A 6260-nucleotide genomic window follows, 5' to 3' on the forward strand; every position below is an offset into this window, starting at 1 on the left:
TAGCCTTTAAGGTATTACCTACTAAAGGCTAGCTAGCTTTCTATTAATACCTTTATTAGTACTAGCCTTTAAGGTATTACCTTTTAAAAGCTAGTAAGCTCTTTATTTACTACTATCTCCTTACTTTTAAGACTATTATAAGCTAACTAATACTAAGCCTTTAAGGTATTACCCTTTAAAGGTATTATAGTAAGCCTTTTATAGTTATAAGTTATAAGGCTTTATAGGTCTTATAGCTATTAAGGCTTCCCTTATAGCTTATTACTATTTTATTACTTTTAAGACTATTATAGTTAATTAATATATTTAGTATTAATATAATATTAATATAGTATACTTAATACTAGTATAATACTAGTATAGTACTAGTATAGTATACTTAGTACTAGTATAATACTACTATAGTATACTTAATATTAGTATAGTACCTAATATACTTTAGCTAGTAGTCTTTTATATATCCTATAGCCTTTAGAATAAGGTATCTTTATTAAATATAGTTTATAGTATAACTTTTATTTTCTATAAAATTTATTTATATAGGTTTTTAAGTTAAATTACCTTATAAGTAAAAAATAGAAAATATAATAGTTATAAAGCCCTCTATATAGTAATAAAACCCCCTATATAATAGTAAACTACTTTATACTTAATATAACTATAAGCTACCCTATACCTAGTATAACTATAAGCTACCTTATACCTAGAAGAAAAAGGTAACTTAAGTATACTAATAGGTACTATTATACCTATTAGTAAGTAGGAGAATTAGGCTACTATTATAGTATATTATAGTAGCTATAATAGTTACTACTTTTCTTTATAGTTATTATTTTATTCCTTATAGTTATTATTTTATTTTTTATAGTTATTTCTAGTTATTTTTCCTAGTTAATATAGATTAAGTAGAAGTAATAATAGGTAGCTCTAAAGCTAGAAGAATAATCTCCTATTACCTAGTATATCTAGTACTTACCTATACTATATAACTAGATAGAAGTTATATAATATAATAACTTTACCTCTTACCCTATATATACCCTATTGGTCTTAATAAAAATAACTTAGTTATAATTATATTATTATTATAATAATCTTTTATTAATATTAAAAGATAATTAAGTAATAAAGAATTATCTACTTTAATAGCTTTAGGAAACTACTAAGTAAAGTAAATTTAAAAAAAAAAAAAAGAACCTTTAAGATTATAACTAAGACTAATAATATTAAGATATTACCTCTTTATTAGGTTTATATATATAAATTTAATTAATAAGGTTATTTATTATAATATAAGATATAAATTATTATAAAAGATAATTTATAAATAATTAAAGAATATAATATAATATATATAGCTATACTTATAATAAAAGCCTTCTAAATAATAATAGCTATAGCTACCTACTTTAACCTAAAGGTATATTAATTTAATATAAAAAATACTTTCTTTAATATAACTAAACTTAATAATATCTTAAAAGTCTATATTTAATTACCTAATAAATAAATAGCCTTTCTTAAGAAAGCCCTATATAGCCTAAAGGACTTACCTTATCTATAGCTTAAAGAATTTACTAATATCTTTATAAAGTATAACTTATTATAATATAAAAAGAAGCCTTATCTATACTATTTTAAAAATAAAAAGATATTCTTAGTATTTTTTATTAATAATATCCTTCTTTTTTATAATAAAAAGTATAAAAAGTAAACTCTATTCTTTATAATAAAAATAAAATAAGTATATAATATATATAACTAGGGAAATCTTAAGTAATTCCTTAGTATCTATATTATATATAATAGAAAATAAAAGCTATTATTTTTTAGTTATAAATAATATATTAAAAGGATAGCTAAGAAATATAAACTTACTTATAATTAACCTAGAAAGTAGTATATATTATTACTATTTAGAAAACTAGCTTAATATACTAGTATAATAAGTAAAATAAATATTTACTACTTCTAAGAGTTAATAAGGTTAATATTATATATATTAATTATAATCTAGTTAAATATTATATATATAATATTCTTTTTTACCTACTTCCTTATAAATCTATTAAGAGATTATATTCTAGCTATAAAGTATTATATATATTATCTATATATTATAAAGACTTTAGTCTTTATTTATAATCTAAATAAAGAAGTAGTTATTTTATAAATTACTAGTAATATATTATATACTAATAACCTTATTACTAAGAAGTTATTTTAAGGTTAAATAATTTTTCTATATAATAATCTTATATTTTAAAAAGCTATAAAATAAGATACTATTATATTATTTATAATAAAAGTTAAATTATTAAGTATATCTAGCTTAATAAAAAAGGCTTTTATAATATACTATCTTTTTATAATAATAAGAAGATAAATAGCTTTCTTATATAAGATAATATATAATAATACTTAAATAATATATATTATTATTAATAATAAAAAGTATATATTAACTAAACTATAATATATTAATATTAATAATATATAATTAAAATAAGAATATAGATATAGGTATTTTATACTTACCTTTATTCTAAGTAGAGTAATACCTATAAATAGTCTTACTAAAGCTTTTTTTTACTAAGTCTTTTTAAAGTTTAAATATCTTATTAATCTAAAAAAGCTTTTAAATATAATTAAAAAAAGTAATATAATTATTTTAATATAAGATATAAAGTATAGTATAGGTAAGAAGGTATTATTTAATCTCTAACCCTTTAAAGAACCTAAAAATAAATAATATTCTATTTAATTATTATAATATATATACTAATTTTTAATAGCTTTATTATATAACTTTATTAATAAATACCTTAAGGTAGTATAAAGCCTAAGTCTTTTATTTAAAAAGAGCTTCTTTACTTAATACTATATTATTATTATATTATACTAATTAAACTAGCTAGTCTATTTAGTACCTTTATAGCTTATAAGATAGGGAAAAAACTAGAGTACCTAGAGGAAAAACCCTAGCTCTAGTATAGGTTTAGTATAATCCTAGAATAATTCCTAGTAAAGAGTAGTATACTCCTTATCTTAGTAAAAGATAATAATAATAGGTATAAATATATAAAACTTAGTAAGCTAATAGACCTACCTATCCTTTACTTAACCCCCTTAACCTCCTCCCCTTATAGCCCTATCCTAGCCTAGGCTAGATACTATATATAGTTAAGGTCCCTCTTAAATCCTAATCTCTAGATACTTTAAAGTATAAGTAGGTATAGTAATAGCTATAAAGGCTATAATACCTACCCTTATTATTCTTCTTTTTAGCTTTTATAGTTTATTTTCTATATTATCTATATTAAATAGGTAAGAACTTTACCCCCTATAAGGCCTTATTTATACTAAGACTAGTTAGGATAGCCTTATTACTTTTTTACTTTTATATACTTCTATACTTATCTTTATTTCTTACCTTATAATTACTTTATTTATATCCTTATACCCTTTTAAAGTCTTTAGATTAATATTAGCCTTTATATAGTTTATTATATTTACTATACTAGGTAAGAAAGGAGTTATAGCTATATATATTTAATTATTATTATTTTAGCCTATTACCTAGCTAGCTAGCCTATTTACTATAATATTTAAAAAGTCTTAAATTCTTTAATTTTTATTCTTTTTTTTCCTTTCTTAATAATATATAATTATATATCTCCTTTACCTCTAGTATATATACTATACCCTACTAATACCCTTACCCTTACTTAAGCTAAGCTATTCCTACTTTAGCTATTAAACTATATTAACTCTCCTTTCTACTAGTTTCTTATTATTATTACTATTATACTTATATACTCCCCTCCTTCTTATCTTTATATACCTTTCTAGGTTATACCTAGGCTACCCCTAGCCTTATCCTAATATTACTAATACTTCCTAGAAAAATAAAAATTTTTTTTTTTTTTTTTTAACTATTACTACTACTATTACTATAGTAAGTTACCTTATCCTTAATATATACTTAGCCTTATCTTATCCTTAACCCTATTAGTCTAATACTATTATTATTACTATTAATAATATAAGTAATTCTTACTTATCTATTATCTACCCCTATTTTAATACTAATCTAGCTAACTACCCCCTTTACCTCCTTACTACCCTATTAAGTACTTATATTAGGTTATTACTATAAGTAAGCTAGTATTAATCCTTTATAGCTAATACCTTAAATATATAAGTAATATTAATACTATTACTTACTTTAAATAGGCTAATAAGTATCCTAGTATTATACTAAGATAGCCTTTATTTTAACCTAGTTTTAGATTTTAATATATCTATATATACTAAGTATATAAAAAATAATAAAGTTTATATATTAGTAAGTCTTTTTAATTCTAGTCTAAAGCCTAACTAGGTTTAATCTTAATTAACTTATTAATAGCCTATTAATAGTATTAAGCCTATAGCTACTACTACCTAAGATTAGCTTCTAGCTTATACTAGGGATAACCTAGCCCTAGGCCTAGGTAATACTAAGTTTAGCTACCTAATAGTAGCTATTTACTATACCTATAACTAGGCTAGTAATATAAATACTAAGGGTAATACCTACTATATCTAGGGTGTAGCTAGTCTAGCCTAGGTTATAGTTATACTAGCCCCTACTAATCGCGACCTAGCCTTAGCTATGGCTATCTATACTAACACTAAGGTGCTAGCGCGCCTAGACTAGGCTAGGGCTAAGGTGGCTTACTAGCTAGCCTAGCAGTAGTGCACCTTAGCCAGCCTACTCTAGGTCGCCACGGCCGCCCTAGAGGCCTAGGGAGTGACCATGCCTAAGCCCGGATTAATACTATATTAATAATAATAATATTAAATATATTATCCTCTTTATTTAATATTTTAAAAATAATATATAATACTATATAATATAAAACCTTATCTTAAAAAAGAAAGTAGAATATTAATAAATATTATTAAAAGATATTAAAAGTAAATAATAAATAACTTATAAACTTAAGGCTATCCTTATATACTATTATTAAATACTAAATAAAAAAGATTATTATAGCTAAATATAGTTTATACTTATAATTATAATAAATATAACCTTTATATTTTTATAAATATATTATCTTTTTAATTAATATAAAGTTATAATATATATTATCCTTTTTATTAAAGAGTATAAATTAAGTATATTCTAAGTAAAGGTTTATTTAATAAAACTTAAGATTAGCCTTTACTAGCTACTTTATAAAGGTCTAAGGCTAGAAAAGTATTAATTAGTTTTAATTAATTTAAATAAAAAAGTAAGTACTTATAATATATACTAATAAAGGTATTAACTATACCTAAGTTATATAACTTATAAGAGTTATTTTAATAAGAGTAATAAAAGTATTATAATAAGGATAGTATAGTATAATAAGTATTTTCTTTTTCTTCTCCTTTTCTTCCTTCTTCTTATTCTTATTTTTATCCTTTTTATCTTTATTTTTAACCTTCTTCTTAGTTAACTTAACTATATTAATATCCTTATTATTATTATTATTATTATTATTATTAATATCTTTATTATTAATCTCTTTAATAAAAGTAAATATATATATTATTAATAGTAAGACTAGGTTTATAAAGGTTTAAAACTTTAGCTTATTAACTAAAGTAATTATAGTTATATTAATTTAATAATAGCTATATTAAAAAGAATATATAATATTATTATAAGTTTATACTTCTTTATATAAATTAATAAATAACTTATATACTTTTATAAAAGGCTTTTCTTACTTAGTAAGGAGTATAAAGGCCTTTAAAGAGGGCTTTTTAATATTTACCTTTTTAAAGAACTTTTCTTAAATATCTAGGAATATAATTACCTCTTTAAAGAACTTTTTATTAATAATAGTAAAGGTAGAAGCCTTAATAGTAATAAAGAAAAGGGAGTTAATAGCTATAAAGCTAGTATATAAAGAAACTATTATTAAAAATTTAATATAATTAATAATAATAAAAAAAAGAAAATAAAAAGGTAATAAAAAACTATTATTATTTTTAATAAATAAAAAAATAAATAATTAAAAGAAAAAAAATAATAAAGAATATAGAAATAATATATAATAAAGAATAGCTTTTTATATTTAAAAATACTAGCTTATTTATTAATTAAAATAAAAAATACTTTAAATTACTTATTAAAAAGAATAATAATTTTATTATTTATTTATTTTTATATTAAACTATTACTTATATTATAAAATATATACTTAAATAATATATTAATATAC

The sequence above is a fragment of the Cordyceps militaris genome, assembly GCF_000225605.1.
Source record: "Cordyceps militaris CM01 unplaced genomic scaffold CCM_S00005, whole genome shotgun sequence".
In the NCBI taxonomy this organism is placed as follows: domain Eukaryota; kingdom Fungi; phylum Ascomycota; class Sordariomycetes; order Hypocreales; family Cordycipitaceae; genus Cordyceps; species Cordyceps militaris.